General features: G+C 45.5%; 1 long non-coding RNA gene across 1 annotated transcript in view; it reads left to right on the forward strand.

Annotated features, from left to right (window-relative positions):
- Positions 1–24,082, forward strand: part of LOC140190431 (uncharacterized) — a 27,894-nt gene continuing 3,812 nt past the window's right edge. Inside the window, exons 1-2 of the long non-coding RNA XR_011883608.1 lie at positions 1–219; positions 10,742–10,983. This is a non-coding gene — a long non-coding RNA (uncharacterized lncRNA). The remainder of the gene's footprint in view (positions 220–10,741; positions 10,984–24,082) is intronic.

Below are 24,082 nucleotides of genomic sequence, written 5' to 3' on the forward strand. Positions count from 1 at the left end.
TAAATGGTCGTTGTGTGCTCTTCGTGCCGTATGTTGGAGTCCTGGGAGACTCAAACTCTCCCAGGGAACTTCATCTGTGTGAAGAGCATCCGGCTGTAGCTCCTTGATGACCTTGTTAGAGACCTGGAGCAGCAGCTGGATGACCTTGGGTTTGTACGGGAGAGTGAGGATATAACCAATCAGAGTCACAGGGAAGTAGTCACCCCAAAGTTGCAGGAGGTGAGTAGCTGCGTGTGTCATGGTTCGGATCGGGGTCTCTTTAAATTTACTTTGTTTATGTTACGATCCAGACCGTTGACTTCCTGTTTCCCTTTGGTTCCCTGTTTTCCCGTGTCCCTCGGCCTTGGTGATTGGAGGCAATTAACTCTTGGCTGAACGGTAGTTTATAGTCTCCGGCTTTCAGCCTTTCGGCGCGGGAGCGTCTGCAAAGTCACTAAAAGTACGGCCGTGCCAATGTCATCTGGCCAGAGCAAGCCCAGTCTCTGCCTGAAGCGAGTGCCGGTAATTCTCCTTTCCTCACCGGAGCAACCCTGTCCAGTTACCTCGCCAAAGCGAGCCTGCAAAGTTTCCTCACCGAGGTGGGTCTGTCAGTTAACCTGCCGGAGGGAATCAAGAACCGCTGTCTACTGTTCCCGGGCCGAGTCGAGAGCTCACCACTACCCGGAGGCTCCAAGTCAAGTCCTGGCTCCGGTGGCATCCAGGTTCCGAGTCAAGTCCTGGTCCTGGAGGCTTCCAAGTACCGAGTCAAGTCCTGGCCCTGGTGGTCTGGGATTCCTGTCCTACCCCCCTGTCTGTATCCCCTCTCTGCCCCTCTCACCTCTAGCCCTCGTCTGCAGCCCTCCCCTGCACCTTGGTCTAGTTCTATCACCAGAGCTAGGTAGGTACTGTCTGGTGTTCATTCGTGTTGGTCTTGTCTTGTCTTGTCCTCGCCTCTGTGGGTTAAGCCTGGCCGTCTTGCTGTTGCCCCGCGGGGGGGGGGGCGTGTCATGTCTTGTCTTGTCTTGTCCTCGCCTCTGTGGGGTAAGTCTGGCCATCTTGCCGTTGCCCTGTGGGGGGGGGGGGGTGGTCATGAGTCCCAGCCCTATGTCCTGTGACCAAGGAGGGGTCCCGGCTCTGTTCTATGTGTGAGTCCCAGCCCTATGTCCTGTACCCAAGGAGGGGTCCCGACTGTGTTCTGTGTATGTGTTCATGGTTCCATGTACCTGCTCTCCCGAGACCGAGGCTCTGTGTTCCCATGTTCCTCCTCTCCCTAGCCCATGTCATGTCCTTGCCTGGTTCTGGGGTCTGAGCCCAAGGCAAGACCCAGGTACTGGGTCCTTGCCCAGTCTCGGGCTCGGAGTCCATACCCTAGCCTCTCCACGTCTCCTCTAGTTCTGGGAGCCGATTCCGAGTCCTAGCCCAGACCCTTGGTCCCAGCCTAGTCATAGTCCTGAGTCTTTGTCCAGTTCGCTATTTCCTGCTCCTGCTTTGCTCTCCTGGTATCAAACAATAAACTCAGTTTACTTAACCTCACAAGATGTGTCTTGCATTTGGGTCCACCCTTGCTCCCAATGCCCCCCCCCATTGTGACAGGGTGACTGTCAGGAGAAATGGTAATGTGAACAGGCAGTTAGAGCAGAGCACACATGTGGCCATTCCCCTCAAAAATAACTATATTACTTTGGATACTTTTGTGGGGGATGACCTCCCAGGGGAATGCCACAGAGACCCAGTTACTGGCACTGAGCATGGGTCCATGGTGCAGACGGGGAAGAAGGAGAAGAGGGGAGTGGTAGTGATAGGGGACTCAATAGTCAGAGGGACAGACGGGAGATTCAGTGGACCTGAACAGGGCACCTGGATGGTGTGTTGCCTCCCAAGTGCCAGGGTCAGGGACATCTCGGATTATTTCCACAGCATTTTGGAGAAGGAGGGGGAGCAGCCAGATATCTGGGTACATATTGGTACCAATGACATAGAAACATAGAAAATAGGTGCAGGAGTAGGCCATTCGGCCCTTCGAGCCTGCACCGCCATTCAGTATGATCATGGCTGATCATCCAACTCAGAACCCTGTACCTGCCTTCTCTCCATACTCCCTGACCCCTTTAGCCACAAGGGCCATATATAACTCCCTCTTAAATATAACCAACGAACTGGCCTCAACTGATTCCTGTGGCAGAGAATTCCACAGATTCACCACTCTCTGTGTGAAGAAGTTTTTCCTCATCTCGGTCCTAAAAGGCTTCTCCTTTATCCTTAAACTGTGACCCCTCGTTCTGGACTTCCCCAACATCGGGAACAATCTTCCTGCATCTAGCCTGTCCAATCCCTTTAGAATTTTATACATTTCAATAAGATCCCCCCTCAATCTTCTAAATTCCAGCAAGTATAAACCTAGTCGATCCAGTCTTCCATCATATGAAAGTCCTGCCATCCCAGGAATCAATCTGGTGAACCTTCTTTGCACTCCTTCTATGGCAAGAATGTCTTTCCTCAGATTAGGGGACCAAAACTGCACAAATTACTCCAGGTGTGGTCTCACCAAGGCCTTGTACAACTGCAGTAGTACCTCCCTGCTCCTGTACTTAATTCCTCTGCTATAAATGCCAGCATACCATTCGCCTTTTTCACCGCCTGCTGTACCTGCATGCCCACTTTCAATGACTGGTGCATAATGACACCCAGGTCTTGTTGCACCTCCCCTTTTCCTAATTGGCCACCATTCAGATAATAATCTGTTTTCCTGTTCTTGCACCAAAAAAGAAAACAGATTATTATCTGAATGGTGGCCGATTAGGAAATAGGACATAGGAAAGAAAAGCAAAGAGGTCCTGAAGAGAGAATTAGAGATCTAGGTAGAAAGCTGAGAATCAGGACTTCCCAGGTAGTAATTTCTGGATTGCTGCCTGTGCCACGTGATGGTGAGGGTAGGAACAGTTTGATTTGGCAGATAAATGTGTGGCTGAGAAGCTGGTCCAGAGGCAGGGCTTCAGGTTCTTGGATCATTGGGATCTCTTCTGGGGGAGGTATGACCTGTTCAAAAGTGATGGGTTGCACCTGAACCCGAAAGGAACCAATATTCTTGCGGGCAGGTTTGTTAGAGCTGTTGGGGAGGGTTTAAACTAAGCAACACACATCAAAGTTTCTGGTGAACGCAGCAGGCCAGGCAGCATCTCTAGGAAGAGGTACAGTCGACGTTTCAGGCCGAGACCCTTCGTCAAGACTAACTGAAGGAAGAGATAGTAAGAGATTTGAAAGTGGGAGGGAGAGGGGGAGATCTGAAATGATAGGAGAAGACAGGAGGGGGAGGGATGGAGCCAAGAGCTGGACAGGTGATTGGCAAAGGGGATATGAGAGGATCATGGGACAGGAGGCCCGGGGAGAAAGACAAGAGGGGGAGTACCCAGAGGATGGGCAAGGGGTATAGTCAGAGGGACAGAAGGAGAAAAAGGAGAGAGAGAGAGAGAGAATGTGTGTATATAAATAAATAACGGATGGGGTACGGGAGGAGGTGGGGCATTAGCGGAAGTTAGAGAAGTCAATGTTCATGCCATCAGGTTGGAGGCTACCCAGACGGAATATAAGGTGTTGTTCCTCCAACCTGAGTGTGGCTTCATCTTGACAGTAGAGGAGGCCGTGGATAGACATATCAGAATGGGAATGGGATGTGGAATTAAAATGTGTGGCCACTGGGAGATCCTGCTTTCTCTGGCGGACAGAGCATAGGTGTTCAGCAAAGCGGTCTCCCAGTCTGCATCGGGTCTCGCCAATCTATAGAAGGCCACATCCGGAGCACCGGACGCGGTATATCACCCCAGTCGACTCCCAGGTGAAGTGTCGCCTCACCTGGAAGGACTGTCTGGGGCCCTGAATGGTGGTGAGGGAGGAAGTGTAAGGGCATGTGTAGCACTTGTTCCGCTTACAAGGATAAGTGCCAGGAGGGAGATCAGTGGGGAGAGATGGGGGGGGGACGAATGGACAAGGGAGTCGCGTAGGGAGCGATCCCTGTGGAAAGCAGGGGGGGGGGGGAGGGAAAGATGTGCTTAGTGGTGGGATCCAGTTGGAGGTGGTGGAAGTTACGGAGAATAATATGTTGGACCCGGAAGCTGGTGGGGTGGTAGGTGAGGACCTAGAGAACCGTATTCCTAGTCCCATTCCATTCCCATTCTGACATCCGCGGCCTCCTCTACTGTAAAGATGAAGCCACACTCAGGTTGGAGGAACAACACCTTATATTCCATCTGGGTAGCCTCCAACCTGATGACATGAACATTGACTTCTCTAACTTCCGCTAATGCCCCACCTCCCCCTCGTACCCCATTTATTTTTACACATTCTTTCTCTCTCTCTCCTTTTTCTCCCTCTGTCCCTCTCAACATACCCCTTGCCCATCCTCTAGGTTCCCCCCACCCACCGCTGTCTTTCTCCCCGGGCCTCCTGTCCCATGATCCTCTTGAATCCCTTTTGCTAATCACCTGTGCAGCTCTTGGCTCCATCCCTCCCCCTCCTGTCTTCTCCTATCATTTTGGATCTCCCCCTCCCCCTCCCACTTTCAAATCTCTTACTATCTCTTCCTTCAGTTAGTCCTGACGAAGGGTCTCGGCCTGAAACGTCGACTGTACCTCTTCCTAGAGATGCTGCCTGGCCTGCTGTGTTCACCAGCAACTTTGATGTGTGTTGCTTGAAATTTAAGCATCTGCAGAATTCCTGTTGTTTTTGTTTTTAAGGGTTTAAACTAACTTGGCAGGGGGGTGGGAACCGGAGTGAAGGCACTCAGGATAGAATGGATGGTAAAAAAAAAAGCAAAGATACCAAGCAGTCAGACTGTCAGTAAGGGCAGGCAGGTGATAGGACAAAATTGCAGCCAGCAGGGTGAACGTGAGTGCATTAGGGATGCAGAATCAAAAAGGGTAGCAAATGCAGTTGAAGTGTTATATCTCACTGCACGGAGTATAAGAAATAAGGTGGATGATCTTGTTGCACTATTACAGATTGCCAGGTATGACGTTGTGGCCATCACTGAACCATGGCTGAAAGACGGTTGGAGTTGGGAGCTGAATGTACAGGGTTACATCGGAGGGATAGGAAGGGAGGCAGAGGGGGTAGTGTGGCTCTACTGGTAAAGAATGGTACCAAATCGGTAGAAAAATGTGACATACGATGGGAAGATGGAGAATCCTTGTGGGTTGAGCTGGGAAACTGCAAGAGTAAAAGGACCCTGATGAGAGATAACAGTAGCTGCGAAGTGACCACAGGTTACAACAGAAAATAGAAAAGGCGAGTCAAAAGGGCAATGTTCTGATAGTCATGGGAGATTTCAACATGCAGGTCAATTGGGAAAATCAGGTTGGAAATGGATCTCCAGAGAGTGACTTTGTTGAATGCCTACAGGATGGTTTTATAGAGTTGTTTGTCGTTGTGCCCTAGTAGGGCATCAGCTATACTGGATTGGGTATTATGGAATGAACCAGAGGTGATGAGGGAGCTTAAGGTAAGAGAACCCTTAGGAGACAGTGATCACAACATGATTGTGTTCAACTTCATATTTGATAGGGAGAAGGAAAAGTCTGACGTAGCAGTATTTCAGTGGAGTAAAGGAAATTACAGTGGTATGAGAGAGGAGTTGGCCACGGTAAATTGGAAGGAGATGCTGGCAGGGATGACAGCAGAGCAGCAATGGTGTGAGTTTCTGGGAAAAATGAGGAAGGTACAGGGTACATACATTCCAAAAACAAAGTAATACTCAAATGGTAAAATAGTACAACTATGGCTGACAAGGGAAGTCAAAGCCAATGTAAAAGCGAAAGAGAGGGCATATAACAAAGCAAAAATTAGCCGGGAGGTAGAGGATTGGGAAGCTTTTATAAAACCTACAGAGAGCAACGAAAGTAATTATTAAGAGGGAAATGATGAAATATGAAAGCAAACTAGCAAATAATATCAAAGTGGGTCGTAAAAGCTTTTTCAAGTATGTAAAAATAAAAGAGAAAAGAGAGTAGATATAGGGCTGCTAGAAAGTGAGGCCAGAGAAATAATGATGGGGGACAAGGAGATGGCAGATGAACTAAATGAATATTTTGCACTGTGGAAAACACTAACAGTGTGCCATGTTGAAGGGTGTGACGGAAGAGAAGTGAGTAATTTACTATTACATGGAAGAAGGTGTTTAAAAAGTTGAAAGACCTAAGGGCACATAAGTAACCTGGACCAGATGAACTGCACCCTAGGGTGCTGAAAGAGCTAGCGGATGAGATTCTGGAGGCATTAGTAATGATCTTTCAAAAATCATTGGACTCGGGCATGGTGCCAAAGGACTGGAAAATTGCAAATGTAACTCCACTCTCTAAGAGAGGAAGGTAGCAGAAAGGAAATTATAGACCAGTTAGCCTGACCTCAGTGGTTGGGAAGGTATTGGAGTCAATTGTTAAGGATGAGGTTATGGAGTACTTGGTGACACAAGATAAGATAGGACAAAGTCAGCATGGTTTCCTTAAGGGCAAATCTTGCCTGATGAACCTATTGGAATTCTTTGTGGAGATTAGAAGTTGGATAGATAAAGGGGATGTAGTGGATTTTGTATATTTGGACTTTTAGAAGGCCTTTGACAAGATACCACGCTTATCCTTGCCAAGTTAAGAGCCCATGGTATCACCGGAAAGTTACTGACATGGTTAGAGTATCGGCTAACTGGTAGGAGGCGGTGAGTGGGAATAAAAGGATCCTTTTCTGGTTGGCTGTCAGTGACTAGTGGTGTTCTGCAGGAGTTGGTTTGGGGAGCACTCCTTTTTATGCCGTATATCAATGATTTAGATGATGGATTAGATGGTTTTGTTGCTAAGGTTACAGATGATACAAGGATTGGTGTAGGGGCAGATAGTGTTGAGGAAACAGGAAGGCTGCAGAAGCACTTAGATAGATTAGGAGAATTGGCAAGAAAGTGGCAAATGAAATACAATGTTGGAAAATGCATGCTCATGCACTTTGGTAGTATAAATAAATGTGCGGACTATTTTCTAAATGGGGAGAAATTCCAAAAATCTGAGATGCAAAGGGACTTGGGAGTCCTTGTGCAGAACACCCTAAATGTTAATTTGCAGGTTGAGTTGGTGGTAAGGAAGGCAGATGCAATGTTAGCATTCATTTCAAGAGGTCTAGAATACAAGAGCAGGACTGTGATGCTGAGTCTTTATAAGGCACTGGTGAGGCCTTGCCTTGAGTATTGTGAACAGTTTTGGGCTCCCGTTCTAAGAAAAGATGTGCTCACATTGGAGAGGGCCCAGTGGAGGTTCACATGAATGATTCTGGGAATGAAAGGGTCATCATGTGAGGAACGTTTGATGGCTTTGGGTCGTCATATACCAGGCAGGGATAGGGTTCCTCTTGTCCTCAACTACCACCCCACCAGCCTTTGCATCCTAATTCCCCGGAACTTCTGCCACCTCTAATGGAATCCCACCACCAAGAACATCTACGCCCCCCCCCCAACCCCACACTTTCTGTTTTCCACAGGGATTGCTCCCTACATGACTCCTTTTTCCATTCCTCCCTCCCCACTGAAATCCCTTCTGGCACTTATCCTTACAAGCAGAACAAGGGCTCCACCTGCCCCTACACCTCCTCCCTCACTACCGTTCAGTGCCCCAAACAGTCTTTTCAGGCGAGGTGACACTTCACCTATGAGTCTGCCCAGTATCCCGGTGTGGCCTCTTGTGTGTTGGTGAGACCTGACGTAGATTGGAAGTCTGCCCTGTCAAGCATCTATGCTCCATCCGTCAGAAGAAGTGGGATCTCCCTCTTACCACTTCCCATTCCCATTCTGATTTGTCAACCCATGGCCTCCTCTGCTGTCATGATGAGGCCACACTCAGGTTGCAGGAACAACACCTTGTATTATGACTGGGTAGCATCCAACCTGATGGCATGAACATTGACTTCTCGAACTTCTGGCAATATGCCCCCTCCCCTTCACCACCCCCATCCTCCTTTTCCCTCTCTCACCTTCTCTCCTTGCCTGCTCATTGCCTCCCTCTGGTGCTCGTCCCCCCTTTTCTTTCTTCCATGGCCTTCTGTCCTCTCCAATCAGGCCCCCCCTTCTCCAACCCTGTATCTCTTTCACCAATCAACTTTCCAGCTCTTTACTTCATCCCTCCCCCTCCTGGTTTCACCTCTCACCTTGTATTTCTCTCTCCCCTCCCCCCTACCTTTTAAATCTACTCCTCAGCTTTTTTACTCCAGTCCTGCTGAAAGGTATCGGCCTGAAACGTCAACTGTACTCTTTTCCATAGATGCTGCCCGGCCTGCTGAGTTTCTTCAGCAGTTTGTGTATTGTTGCTTGGAATTCCAGCATCTGCAGATTTTCTCTTGTTTGAGATTTACTGTCAAGGTTTTATAAGGTGTGTGTGGTCAGACCACGTTTAGAGTATAGGAAACGGTTTTCAATACCCTATCTAAGGAAGGATATACAGGTGTTGGAGAAAGTTCAGAGGATGGTTATGACAATGATTCCAGGAATAAAAGGGTTAACTTATGATGGGGCTTTGATGGGCCTGTACTCACTGGAGCTTAGAAGGAAGAGGGGAGATTTCTTTGAAACCTACCAAATATTGAAAGTCCTGGACAGAGTGTAAGTGGAAAGGATGTTTCCAGTTTGGGAGTCTAGGACCAAAAGGCACAGCCTTAGATTGAAAGGATGACCTTATAGAACAGAGAAGGGGAGGAATTTCTTTAGCCAGGGGCATGAATCTCTGAATGTTATTGCCACAGGTGGCTATGGAGACCAAGTCTTTGAATATGTTTGAAGGAGAGGTCAATAGATTCTTGATTAGTAAGGACGTCAAAGGTCGCAGGGAGGAGGCAGGAGAACAGGGTTGAGAGAGAAAAATAAATCAGCCATGATTGAATTGCAGAGCAAACTTGATGGGTCAAATGGCCTGAGGTATTTCCGATGTCTTACGGACTAAAAAGCTGCCTCAAGATGTGAAATGTCCACAGATGATTTTCCAAGCCACCATGGATACATTATGAAACCTAGGTTCACTGTCTGTGCGACGGTATTACAAGTTTTCAGATGGCTAACAGCATACGTTGTAAAGCTCAAAGAAGGAACTGCATTCATTGAGAAAGAAGCAATTTAGACCAAAACTAGATACAAATTAATTGCAATTAAAGAAAAAGTGAAAGCAGTTCTGAAAACAAAAATGCTGAAGATGTTTAAGAAGACAGATAATTTGTTTGCACTAAGAGCACTGTGCTAGATTCTTGCAACAGTAGATAGGCTTTTGAATTAACATGCAAAATGGAACTGGGAAAAAGAGCAGATGTGGGCTAAATACATATATAAGAGGAGTCTGTAAAGTGGGTCTTTGTTAATTTACTGATATATTAAGTAAGTTGCAACTTGCATGGGATGAGTTGAATTTCGGGGTAATATGTACACATACTGTAGGCCACTCAACACCTCCAGAGCCTGCTCCACCGTTCCGTAAGACCATGGCTCAGAGGTACTGTGGCTAAGAAAATTCAATAACGGAGAAAAGACAGAAGTGATTCTGTAGATGATGGATATCTTGAGCAACACACACAAAGTGCTGGAAGAATTCTTTTCTTTATCTCCCCCATTCTGGTGGTCCTCGCACTCCTTCTCTTCCCCTCCCCTGCCCTCATGACCTGCCCATTACCGCCCTCCGGTTCTCCACTTCCTTCCTTTTGATCCACTCCTGTCTCCTAAGAGATCCCTCCTTCTTCCACCCATCACGTGCAGCAAATGGAAGGAGCAGCAGGCATCACAGAGGGAGAGTCTCCCTGAACTCGCATATGAAGAGAAAATTTAAATTTCTTCACAGTAGGCTTCGCAGTGGAGCAGCAAATCTTATAATCTCATTCCCCCTTCTTCCCGCTTCCCTTCAAGTCCCGATGAAGGGTCTCAGCCCAAAATGTTGACTGTCTGTTCTTCTCCATGGGTGCTGCCTGACCTGCTGGGTTCCTCCAGCATCTTGTAGGTGTTACTCTGGACTTCCAGCATCTGTGGAATCTCTTGCGTTTGTAGGAGACTAGGTATTGTTGCCAAGAAGATCAGTGTGGCCAAATTACTCAAATCATTGGTTGACGCACGGAATGGAAATAACCAGGAGCTCAGCAATATAAAATTCAGCCTTCTGGCAACAGCAAGAGCAGAAAAGGGAAATTGAATCATTCGGTTTGTGGGAGAGCGTTTGAATGGCTGTAACGTTAGCTGCAGGAAGGCACTGAAATTAAGGGATGGTCCTGGAAGAAGGAATTTATTTGTAGTAAAGCCAAACAGTAGAACAAACAGACCATGTAACTTCAGTCCAATCAGGGATCGGAGGCTGGAAAGAGAAACGGCTTGGAATATGCTGGAGTTCTGGCTGACACGGAAACCTCAAATTTTTGAGCCGGATCAGTATCTTCCAACGACCCTTTCTTTTAAAGCCGTAAAGTTAAAAGATGCCTTAAAATGCACAGGATTATACTTTAAGCTGCTTGCTTAACTATTGAACCCTTGGCAATGTCACTTCCTGAACTGATTTTTGAGGGTGAATGGTCTGTGTGTTTTTAAATGTTGCATTAGGTGTAATTGGGTGGGTGTTTGAATTAATCCTGTGCTCTGGTGAACAAAATGCAAACAAGAGTAAGATATTGTGCTGTTTAATGTTAATCTTTTCCTTCAAAGTTCAAGAAAATTTATTGTCAAAGTAGGTATATGTCAACATGTACTACCCCAGAATTCATTTTCTTGCAGGCATTCGCAGATCAAAGAAGTACAATAGAATCAATGAAAAATGTCGCATAAAGACTTACAAGCAACCAATGTGCAAAAGAAGACAAATGAGCAAATGCAAAAAACAACAAATGTTAATAATGTGGTGGTTGTCCATGGTGTCGGACGATGATGAGAAACCTGTGCGGGAGAGTTTTCAAACTGGAAAGGCCACTGCACTGGGCCAGTTCCAATCTCTCAGCCTCAGAAATTCAGGTCCAGTGGTACGAACAAACATCACTAACTGCATTGCTTCCGCCTTCCTCCACCATCAACTGCCCTCAAACGCATCTCTCCCATTTCACACACATCTGCTCTCACTCCATCCTCCCACCACCCCACTAGGAATAGGGTTCCCCTTGTCCTCACCTACCACCCCACCAGCCTCTGGGTCCAACATCTAATTCGCCGTAACTTCCGCCACCTCCAACAGGATCCCACCACTAAGCATATTTTTCCCTCCTCCCCCTCTGCTTTCCACAGGGATCGCTCCCTACGCGACTCCCTTGTCCATTCGTCCCCCCCATCCCTCCCCACCACTCTCCCTCCTGGCACTTATCCTTGTAAGTGGAACAAGTGCTACACGTGCCCTTACACTTCCTCCCTTACCACCATTCAGGGCCCCAGACAGTCCTTCCAGGTGAGGCGACACTTCACCTGTGAATCGACTGGGGTGATATACTGCGTCCGGTGCTCCCGATGTGGCCTTTTATATATTGGCGAGACCTAAATTGAATATATAGGAAGGAATATCAAAGGCAAGAAACGAGTAAGACAGATGGGTGTTGAGGTTTTTGATTGAGATCTTTAGTGTGCAGCCTTTACCACAATCAGAAAGTAAAGGGTGTGACTGAAACTGATACAAGATGTGGAAAATGTAATGCTAGTGTTGATACGAGAAAATCTGCAGTGTGACTCCTGTATATTGTTGAGACCCGAAGCAGACTGAGAGACTGTTTCACTGAACACCTACGCTCTGTCCGCCAGAGGAAGCAGGATCTCCCAGTGGCCACACATTTTATTCCCACGTCCCATTCCCATTCTGACATGTCCATCCACGGCCTCCTCTACTGTAAAGATGAAGCCACACTCAGGTTGGAGGAACAACATCTTATATTCCATCTGGGTAGCCTCCAACCTAATGGCATGAACATCAACTTCTCTAACTTCCGCTAATGCCCCCTCTCCCCTTTGTACTCCAGCCATTATTTATTTATTTACTCACTCACTCTTTTTTCTCCCTCTGTCACTATAACTCCTTGCCCATCCTCTAGGCTTCCCTCTCCCTTTCTTTCTCCCTAGGCCTTCCATCCCATGATCCTCTCCCTTCTCCAGCCTCATATCCCTTTTGCCAATCAGCTGTCCAGCTCTTGGCTCCATCCCTCCCCCTCCTGTCTTCTCCTATCATTTCAGATCTCCCCCTCCCCCTCCCACTTTCAAATCTCTTTCTATCTCTTCTTTCAGTTAGTCCTGATGAAGGGTCTCAGCCTGAAACATTGACTGTACCTCTTCCTGTAGGTGCTGCCTGGCCTGCTGCATTCAACAGCAACTTTTATGTGTGTCACTAGCTGGATGACCATTGTCTTGTCGTGACCTTCACTCTCTACCGAGCGTCACAGTACCACCTTCCTGGGCATTGGATCTCACTGTAGATCTCATCCAGCCAACCGCTGGAGCTGACTGCATGCTAGTACAGGCATGCCCCTCTCCCACCGGCTACCCTCACCTGCTTTAGCCTGCCCGCCTGTTGAAGCCGGGTACCAGAGTGTGGCCACTGTTGTGTGCAACCAGATGTTTGGGGCCACCGGTGAGAGCTGAATGTCTGGTGAAGACCAAAGGTGAGTGAGCAGTCCCAGAATGGACACGACAAGCCCCTTCACCCCAAGGTGCTATCCCTCCCTGGGCACTCCATAATAGTAATAAATTAGTAAATATATAATACAGAGAATGCGAGTTGCAGAGTCCATGAAAGTGAGTGTGTGAGTTGTGTTCAGTGATGTGGTGAGTGAAGTTATCCACGCTGGTTCAGTAACCTGATGGTTTTAATGTAAAATGCTCCTGAAACTGGTGGTATAGGACCCAAGGCTGCTGTACCTCCTCCCCGATGGCAGCAGCGAGAAGAGAGCATGGCCTGGATGACGGGAGTCAATGATGGATGCTGCTTTCTTGTGGCAGCGTTCCTTGTAAACCTGCTCAGTGGTTGGCAGGGCTTTTCCTGTGGTGGACTGGGCTGTATCCATCACTTTTTGTAGGCTCTTCTGTTCCTGGATATTGGCCGTGATGCAACTGGTCAGGATACTCTCCACTGTGCATCTACAGAAGTTTGTCAAGTCCTTAGATGACATACAGAATCTGCACAAACTTCTAAGAAAGTAGATGTGCCTTCTTTGAAAAAAGCACTTACCTGCTGGTTGTGTGCTACAGCAGGAAGTATTAAAATTTTATCAAAATGTGGAAACTAACTTTAATTGTATATTTTACAGTTATTTGCAAAACTTCCAATCAAGAGGCACAAGCATGGATTTTGTTTTATTTTTAACCTCTTTGATGAGTTTTTCCTTCTGTATTTCTTCAGTTTTCTGTTGGTTTGTAATTGGAATAGATATGGCCAGATTCCACACTGGCCATGTGGAATGCAGGTTAATCTCCAATGTGAGATCTCCAATTCCAAGTATGGATTCCTACATTTCGGAGAGAAACTGAAATCTTGGGAAATTAAGAACTGATGAATATCAAGAATTGAGAATACACTATTTTGGGAGATAGTTGGAACAATTGGGAGCAATCTCAGCTGTTGATTTTCTTTACAAATGCTTTTTATCCCAAAGCATTAGGGCTGATAATAGGATTGTTTATACCCAATCCAGATGAACGGGCTTAACCTGAAAAGTCAATTGTCCATTTCCCTCCACAAATGCTGCCCAACCCGCTGAGTTCCTTCAGCGGTTTGCTTTATCGCTCCAGATTCCAGTGTTTGCAGTCTCTCCCTTGAGTTTCTGGATTTTAAAAAAAATCTTGTTGTTGATCAGGAAAAAGTTTGAAAAGATTATAAACTTGTTTTCTTTAATAAATGTACAATGGATCACAAAGCAGCCACTGAACCGTTAGGTCAGAGTATGCAAAATGGTAGACTCAGTGATAAATTAGTGGGAGGTGTTACTTTATAGCTAGCTGGAGATTTTCATCAAACACTACTGGAAATTCCCCAAGGTAATAAAGGAAACACTGTATAAAAGTGTCATGCATTTGGGAAAATGTTAAGCTATTTCACTTGAAAACTATTTGACAAGCAATCCATCTCTGATTTACCAAAATCAGAAAATGGGGACTTAAGCATGAAGAGTGAACAAGAATGCTCTCAATTTAGGACTTGAGTTGAAATGTCTCGTTACTGTAACACGGTTACAGCAACTATTAGTCTCCTCTTTCGCTGTGAGATGGTGAAGTCTCTCCATCCCTTGTTAGTGAGAAAGAGTGAGTCACTGGCATGTCAGACAGCTATTGCTGACTGCAGATTGTGGTCTCCCTTTGGGTGCTTTGCTGTTGGGTGATGGGCGCTGACGCTTTTGCTGAACTGGGTCCAGGGGAGAGAGGAGGTTGACGCTTTGCTGCTGGCACGGAGCGGGGCTTTGGGGTTCTAATGTTTTTTTTCTGCCTTTAGTTCCCTTGGGGTTCTGTTTGTCGTGAACGTCTGGGACGACAAGTATTTCAGATTCTATACTCTACACATTCTCTGATAATAACCGAGACCATTTGGATTTCACGAGCTGATTAGATTATGAGAAAACTCAGTCCTCGTTTATTGTCATTTAGAAATGATAAAATATTCCTCCAGAGTGATATCACAGAAAAACAGGACAAACCAAAGACTAACACTGACAGAACCACATAATTATAACATATAGTTACAGCAGTGCAAAGCAATACCATAATTTGATAAACAACAGACCATGGGCATGGTAAAAAAATGTCTCAAGTCCTCATCGACTCCCGAGTCCCCGATAGCAGGTGGCAAGAGGGAGAAACTCCCTGCCATAAACCTCCAGGCACCAACAACTGCCGATGCATTGGAAGCAGCCAACCACAGCCGACACTGAGTCCATCCGTCCGAAAACTCCGAGCTTCCGACCAGCCCCTCCGATACAGCCTCCCGAGCGCCATCCTCTGCCGAGAGTCTTCGACCTCGCCCCGGCCGCTGAAACACGCAAAGCCGAGGATTCGGGGCCTTCTGCTCCGGAGATTCCGGTTACCACACAGTAGCAGCGGCAGCGAAGCAGGCATTCCAGAAGTTTCTCCAGATGTTCCTCCGTACTCTCACGTCTGTCTCCATCAAATCAGAATTGTGCACGGTTCCCTGCTTGACAGATTACAGATATCATTCACCGAAGTGGCCGCGTGCGCTGTGTCACGTTGTCATCTTCTCCCCCTCCTTAAGAGGAGCTCAAGCTCTCTCCTCAAATGCCATATTATTTGAATTACCAATGAGTCATAGAGTCCCAGAAAAGCACTGCACAGAAACGGGCCCTTCAGCCCATCTAGTACATGCCGAGCCACCTAACTGCCTACCCCCATTGATCTGCACTAGGACCATAGTCCTCCACACCCCTACCATCCACATATCTATCCAAGCTTCTCTTAAACACTGAGATCGAGGTCACATTCACCCCTCGCACGAGCAGCTTATTCCACGTTCTCCTGACCCTCTGAGCGAAGAGCTTTCCCCAATGGTTGCATAATAGAACAATTTTAGCACAAAATGTGTTGGAGCATGGCCAAGTCGTTAAGGCATTCGTCTAGTGATCTGAAGGTCAGTAGTTTGAGCCTTGGCTGAGGCAGCGTGCGTGTCCTTGAGCAAGGTACTTAACCACACATTGCTCTGTGACGACACCGGTGCCAAGCTGTATGGGTCCTAATGCCCTTCCCTTGGACAACATTGGTGTTGTGGAGAGGGGAGACTTGCAGCATGGGCAACTGCCAGTCTTCCATACAACCTTGCCCTGGCCTGTGCCCTGGAAACCTTCCAAGGTGCAAATCCATGGTCTCACAAGACTAATGGATGCCTATATATTTAGCACAAAATTATGCTGCACAGGCCATGAATAACGATCTTTTGAAGTTTGTACAATATAAATCCATTGACAGTGTGACCAACATTAATAAGGTTTTTTTTTAAACTATCTGTCTTCTACCTCGTGCACAAATATTCTGGACCTTTGCTATGTGACAATGTCCATAAGACCATAAGGCATAAGAGCAGAATTAAACCACTCAACCAGTTCTGCCATTCCAGTATGGCTAATGTATTATCCCTCTCAATCCCATTCTGCTGCCTTCTCTCATAACCTTTGTAGCACTGACTAATCAAGAACCTGCCAATTTCCACTTTAGATGTACTTAATGTCTTGGCCTCCACCACTGTCCGTGGCAATGAATTCTATAGACAACCACCATCTGGCTTAAGAAATCCCTTTTCATCCCTGTTCTAAATAGATGTCCCCCTATTCTGAGGCTGTACCCTCTGCTCCTAGTCTCAGCACTATAGGAAATATCCTCTGCACATCCACTCTGTGAATATTCGATAGGTTTCAATGAGATCGCGCCCCTCCAATCTTTGGAACTCCAGTGAGTACAGCCTCCTCATACATTAACCTTTTCTTTCCCAGAATCATCCTCATGAACCTCCTCCGGACCCTCTCCAACGCCAGAACATCTTTTCTCAGATAAGGGGTCCAAAACTGATCACAATACTCCAAGTGCAATCTGACCAATACTTTATAAAGCCTCAGCATCACATGCTTGTTCTTACACTCTAGTTCTCTTGAAATGAGCACTAATATTGCATTTTCCATGTTTAACACCAACTCAATCTGCAAGTTAACCTTCAGGAAATCCTGCACAAGAACTCCTGTCCTTTGCACATCTGGTTCTTGAATTTTCTCTCTATTTAGAAAATAATTTAAGCTTTTACTCCTTTCACAAAAGTGCATGACCATACATTTCTGTACACTGTATTTCATGTGCTCTTTCTTTGCCCATTCTCCTAATGTGTCAAAGTCTTTCTGCACACTCCCTGCTTCCTCAGCACTACATGCTCCTCCACCTATATTTGTATCGTCTGCAAACTTGGCCACAAAGCAATCAATTCTGTCATCCAAACCATTGACATATAATGGTTCCAATACCAACCCCTTGTTGAACACCACTTGCCACCGGCAGCCAACCAGAATAGGCCCCCTTTATTTCCACTCTTTGCCTCCTGCCACTCAGCAAACCTTCTAACCATGCCAGTATATTTCCTGTAATTCCATAGGCTCATCTTGTTAAGCAGCCTCATGTGCGGCACCTTGTCAAAGGCTTCAGAAAAACTAAGTAAACAACATCCACTAACTCTCCTTTGTCTATCCTGCCTGTTATGTCCTCAAAGAATTCCAACAGATTTGTCAGGCAAGATTTCCCCTTGAGGAATCCATGCTGACTTTGGCTTCCAAGTACCCCGAAACTTCATCCTTAATAATGGACTCCAACACCTTCCCAACCACTGAGGTCAAACTAGGTGGCCTAGAACATCCTGTCTTTTGCCTACCTCACCTCTTAAAGAACGGAGTGACACTTCCAATTTTCCAGTTCTCAGGAATCATTCCAGAATCTAGTGATTCTTGAAAGATGCCTTCACAATCTCTTCAGCTACACTTTCAGACTCTAAGGTGTAGTCCATCTGGTCCAGACGACTTACCTTACTTCGGACCTTTCAACTTCCCAAGTACCTTCTCCTTAGTAATATTTGTTGGAGGAGGAGAAGATGGCGGTGCAATGCAGTGTGCGTGGCCGCTCCGGAATGATATCTGTATTTGTTAAATAGGGGACTGTGCACAATTCTGATTTGACGGAGACAGACGTGAGAGCACGGAGGAACATCTGGAGAAACTTCTGAAATGCCCGCTTCGCTGCTGCTGCTACTGTGTGGTAACCGGAATCTCCGGAGGAGTAGGCCTCTGAGTCCTTGGCTTTGCTTGTTTTGGCGGCCGGGACGAGGTCGAAGGCAGAAGGTGGCGCTCGGGAGGCTGTATCAGAGGGGCTGGTCGGAGGCTTGAAGCTTTCGGACAGACTCAGCCAGCTGCGGTCGGGTGCTTCCAATGCATTGGCAGTTGTCGGTGCCTGGAGGTTTATGGCAGGGGAGTCTCTTCCTTTTTGCCGCCTGCTATCGGGGACTCGGAAGTCGATCGGGACTTGAGACTTTTTTTTACCGTGCCCATGGTCTGTTCTTTATCAAATTATGGTATTGTTTTGCACTGCTGTAACTGTATGTTATAGTTATGTGGTTTTGTCAGTGTTAGTCTTTGAAAGAGGTTAGTCTTTCCTGTTTTTGTGTGATATCACTCTGGAGGAACATTGTATCATTTCTTAATGCATACATGCATCTCTAAATGACAATAAACGAGGACTGAGTGTTCTCATAATCTAAAAAAAAATCTAATCTAGTAGCAGCTACACTCACTTCTGCCCTCTGACACTCTTGAATTTCTGGCATACTGTTAGTGTCTTCCACAGTGAAGACTGGTGCAAAATACTTATTAAGCTTATTCGCCATTTTTTTGTCCCCGTTACTACCTCTCCAGTGCCATTTTCAAGCAGTCCAATATCCACTCTCACCTCTCTTTTACTCATTATATATCTGAAAACTTTTGGTATCCCCTTTTATAATATTGGCTAGCTTACCTTCATATTTCATCTTTTCTCTCCTTGTGGTTTTTTTAGTTGACTTCTGTTGGTTTAAAAAAAACTCCCAATCCACTAACTTCCCACTATTTTTTGCTATATTATTATTTATATTGCTTTTATGTTATCTTTGACTTCCCTTGTTAGCCACAGTTGCCTCATCCTCCCTTTAGAATACTTCTTTATATGCCTCCCAAGGGTTCCTATACCTTAAGTTCCCTGATCAAATCTGGTTCATTACACAACACCCAGTCAGAATTGCCTTTTCCCTAGTGGGCTCAACCACAAGCTGCTCCTTAAAGTCATCACAAAGGCATTCTATAAATTCCCTCCCTTGGGATCCAGCATGGACTTCATTGTCCAAATGTACCTGCATATTAAAATTCCCCATGACTTTTGTAACATTGACCTTATTACATGCCTTTTCTATCTCCCATTGTGATTTATATCCTACATCCTGGCTACTGTCCAGGCACCTGTATATAACTCCCATTGGGGTCTTCATACCCTTGCAGTTTCTTAACTCTACCCACAAAGGTTCTATATCTTCTGATCTGGTGTCACCTCCTTCAAAGGATTTGATTTTAATTTTTACAAACAGTGCCACCCCATCCCTTCAGCCTACCTGCTTGTCCTTTTGATACAGTCTGTATCCTTGAATGTTAAGCTCCCAATTAAGATCTTCGCTCCTGATTCAGTGATGTCCACAACATCATAGCTACCAATATCTAACTGTGCTGCAAGATCATGTACCATACTGTGTGCATTCAAATATAACACCTTCAGTCCTGTATTCATCACCCTTTTCTATTTTGCCCCCATGTTACAACTAATGACAAGAGCTAAAAGTAAGATACAAGCTGAAATAGGCAAAGAACAATGTGGTTTTGTGAAAGACAAAGGTACAAGAAACGCAATATTGATGTTAAGGATATTATCAGAACGAGCTATTCAAGTGCAAAAAGATTTGTTTGTTTTATTATCTACACAAAAGCATTTGATAAAATGAAGCACAATAAGTTATTTGAAATATTACAGAAAACTATAGATCTAGATTTGAAAGACCGCTGCCTAATCAGAAATTTGTACTGGGAACAAACTGCAGCTGTAAGAATAGATGGAGAAGTGAGTCAATTTACGAAAATCAAGAGAGGCGTTAGACAAGGGTGTGTTTACTCCCCTGATTTATTTAATGTATACAGTGAAACAATATTACAAAAAATAAAGAGACATCTTGGGAATCAAATTTGGTGGTGAAAACATCAATAATTTCAGATATGCAGATGACACTGTGTTAATTGGAAGTACGGCGGGAGAACAACAAAACTTAATTGATATAATTGTTGAAGAAAATGCAAAAATGGGTCTATCTGTCAATTGCAAAAAGACAGACTGTATGGTGATATCCAAAAAGGAGAATCCTATCTGCAGGCTGAGAATAAACGGGGAAGACATAAAACAAGTACAGAACTTTTGCTACTTAGGAAGCTGGGTGACATCAGATGGCAGGTGCGACTTGGACATCAAAAGAAGAATGGGATGGCAAAAGACACCTTTACGAGAATGAAGAGTATACTGACCAATACTAAACTAGGCATGACAACCCGCCTCAGAGTACTGAATTGTTACGTTTATCCAGTTATGTTATATGGTTCAGAATGTTGGACAATATCTAGTAACATGAGGAATCGAATTGAAGCAGCAGAGATGTGGTTTTTGAGGAGGATGCAAAGAATATCATGGATAAAACGAATATCTAACGAGGATGTCATGAACAGAGCCAACACAAAAAGAGAAATAATGTATGAGATCATGAAAAGGCAATGTAACTTCATTGGATATGTGATTGGGAAAGAGGAGTTAGAATGCACGGTAATTATGGGAAAGATTGAAGGGAAGAAAGCAAGAGGAAGACAAAGACAAATGATAATGGAGACAGCAGCCAGAGAACTGGAAATGAATACCAATGAATTGATCCACTTGACCTGAAACAGGAGAGTGTGGGCCATGGCAGTCAAAGCTCAAACTGGGCATGGCACCTGATGATGATGATGATGTTACAACTCAACTCATGCAACTGTCTACAATTTTGCCCTGTCATCTGCTTGTCCTTCCTCACAGTCTCACTGCACAATGCATCCACTTGTATACCAATTGCCCCATCCTCACCCCTATCACTTTGATTCCCATTCACCTGCCAAATTAGTTTAAACCCTCCCCAACAGCAGTAGCAACCCTGCCCGATGTCACCGAGGGTTGGTCTGAGCGTCCTTCTCTCTTGAACAGAAGTGTAACCATTCCCTCCCCTCCATGATTGTAACCATTCACCCAGCTACGTTCATTGAACAACTTAGAGCGAACAACTTCTCCTATACCTCCACTCACTTTCTCCAGGCCTATGGTGTGGCTGTAGAAACTGACGTGAGTTCTTCCAGCATTGTGTGTGTGTGTGTGTGTGTGTGTGTATTACTCTGGATTTCCAGCACCTGCAGAATCTCTTGTGTTTATGATATGGGGCCCTGAGCTTTGTTAGTAGAGGAACAGTACATGATGAATCCTTATAAAGCTGGACTATCCTGATACCACAAATTAGAAATTTGTAAATGTTTCGTCAAGGGTGCAGAAGAGTATTTCCAACAGAGTACCAGGGATAAGGGAGTTCAATCTGTGGAGGAAGTGGAGAAGCTGGGGTTGTTCTCTTTGGACCAGAGGAGGTAATGAAGGGATCTGATAGTGGCGCTTAAAAATCATGAGGGGTATCGATAGAGAAATTGATCCACTAGCAGGAAGACCAGGAATGAAGGGACATAGAGGTGATGTAAAAGAATTGAAAGTGAGATGAGGGAATTGTTTATACACTGAGTAGCTGGAGAATCTAAAGTGAGCTGTATATACCGAGGATTTCAGTTAAATGGGACACGTCGGGGCCAGTACATCTACTGTAGGTAACGGATGCCTTCACACAATCCTTTAGATGATTGCATCCTCCAAACGCATTTTCACTGTAACATTCAAGATGACACTTCGTAACTCCTGACTTGCTGAATCAGCGAGATAATTTCATTTTCACTCTGGGCTGCTTCTGACTTCTCCAAAGCTGAATGCTTGAAACAGCCGTGAGCAAAACTGTGACAAGTTGTCTGAATGATTATTTCTCACCAACTATCAGTGGCAAAAGTCACTGCTTTTTGAACACAAACACAGGTAACTGGTGCTATTTAAAATTGGATCGCTCTTTGGACGATGTAGTGTCCAACAACTACAGAAGTGCACGGGACTGATGCTAGTTAGAAACTGCCTGGCAACAATCTCCTGCTCACATTAAGTAGCACAGAGTCCAAAATAAATCAAGGGAATCCGAGCTATCTTCTCAATTTTGTTTTTGTTCTTTCAGAGTTGTCCCAAATAAACTGCTGCCCCGATTCACCGGAACCCACTGCATTTCAATCCAAACGTAGAACATGTTTTGGACTTCAGACACTAGAGAACATGCATCTAAGATGAGGGGAGAAAGTTCAAGAGAGAGGTCCGCATAGCAAGTGGTTGGTTGCATGGAAAGTGTTGCCAGGGGTAGTGGTGGAAGCAGATACAATAATCATGTTTAAGAGGCTTTTAGATAGACACATGAATATTGATGGAATGGAGAGATATGGATCACGTGCAGGCAGAAGAGATATAGTTTATTATGCATCCTGTTCAGCATTGATATCGTAGGACAAAGGGCCTGATCCTGTGCTGTTCTGCTCAATAGAAACCATAGAAACCATAGAAAAACGACAGCACAGAAACAGGCCTTTTGGCCCTTCTTGGCTGTGCTGAACCATTTTCTGCCCAGTCCCACTGACCTGCACACGGACCATATCCCTCCATACACCTCCCATCCATGTATCTGTCCAATTTATTCTTAAATGTTAAAAAAGGACCCACATTGACCACCTCGTCTGGCAGCTCATTCCACACTCCCAACGCTCTCTGTGTGAAGAAGCCCCCACTAATGTTCCCTTTAAACTTTTCCCCCCTCACCCTTAACCCATGTCCTCTGGTTTTTTTCTCCCTTTGCCTCAGTGGAAAAAGCCTACTTGCATTCACTCTATCTATACCCATCATAATTTTATATACCTCTATCAAATCTCCCCTCATTCTTCTACACTCCAGGGAATAAAGTCCTAAACTATTCAACCTTTCTCTGTAACTGAGTTTCTCAAGTCCCAGCAACATCCTTGTAAACCTTCTCTGCACTCTTTCAACCTTATTTATATCCTTCCTGTAATTTGGTGACCAAAACTGAACACAATACTCCAGATTTGGCCTCACCAATGCCTTACACAACCTCATCATAACATTCCAGCTCCTATACTCAATACTTTGATTAATAAAGGCCAATGTACCAAAAGCTCTCTTTACAACCCTACCTACCTGTGACACCACTTTTAGGGAATTTTGTATCTGTATTCCCAGATCCCTCTGTTCTACTGCAATCCTCAGTGCCTTACCATTAACCCTGTATGTTCTACCTTGGTTTGTCCTTCCAAAAAATGTTGTATTTTGGAAGTACTCAGCAGATCAGGCAGCATCAGGAAAGTAACTCTCTCCACAGGTGCTCAATGATTTTTTTTTGAGTACTTCCAGCAATTTGGGGAATCACTCAGAATGTGGAGTACAAATTAAAATGGGAGATAGAAAATGCATGTAAAGGGGAGAATGTTACGAGAGTCACAGGGGGATTTCAATATGCAGGTAGATTGAGAAAATCAGTTTGGTGCTGGATCCCAGGAGGAGGAATTTATGGAATCCCTATGAGATGGCTTTCTCGGACAACCCACTATGGAAAAGACAATTGTGGATTGGGTGTTGTGTAATGATCAATATTTGATTGGAGAGTTTAACGTAAAGGAACCCTTAGGGGATAGTTTGAAAGAGAGAAGCTAAAATTAGATGTATCAGTATTACAGTGGAATAAGGGGAATTACAGAGGCATGAGAGAGGAATTGGCCAAAGTTAATCGGAAAGGGACCATAGTAGAGATGACAGCAGAACAGCAGTGGCTGGGATTTCTGGCAGAATTTCAGAATGTGCAGGAAAGATTGATGCCAAAGAAGTATTCTAAAGGGAGATGAGGCAACAGTACCTGAAAAGGGAAGTCAAAGACAGCATTCAAACAAAAGAGAGGGCATAAAATATAGCAAAATTAAAGGGAAGCTAGAGAATTGGGGAGCTTTTAAAAATCAATAAAAGGCAACTAGTAAGCAATAAGAACAGAAACGATGAAATACGAAGGTGTCATGGTCCAGTCCTAAGTCCGCATTCCGGTTCATGGTCCGGTCCACGGACTCCAGACTCCGGGTCTTCTGGCTATCCCTTGTTTCAGTTGGACTTAACCATAAGCACCTGATGCTCATCTTGGGGCTGGGAATATAGGTGGCCCTGGGATCGAGTGTGGTTGCTGGGTCATCTTGTCAGTCTTCCCTTGGAGCAACCCCACTGGTGGAAGGCTCGAGTCAGTCACGCTGTCCCGTAGCCTGCCGTGGTTACCGGTCACCTCGAGTCTTGGAGCCACCCCGGACCTAGCTCCCTTCCTGTCCTTTGCCTCCATCGGGTAAGCCAGGC

The sequence above is a fragment of the Mobula birostris genome, chromosome 30 (genome assembly GCF_030028105.1).
Source record: "Mobula birostris isolate sMobBir1 chromosome 30, sMobBir1.hap1, whole genome shotgun sequence".
Classification (NCBI taxonomy): domain Eukaryota; kingdom Metazoa; phylum Chordata; class Chondrichthyes; order Myliobatiformes; family Myliobatidae; genus Mobula; species Mobula birostris.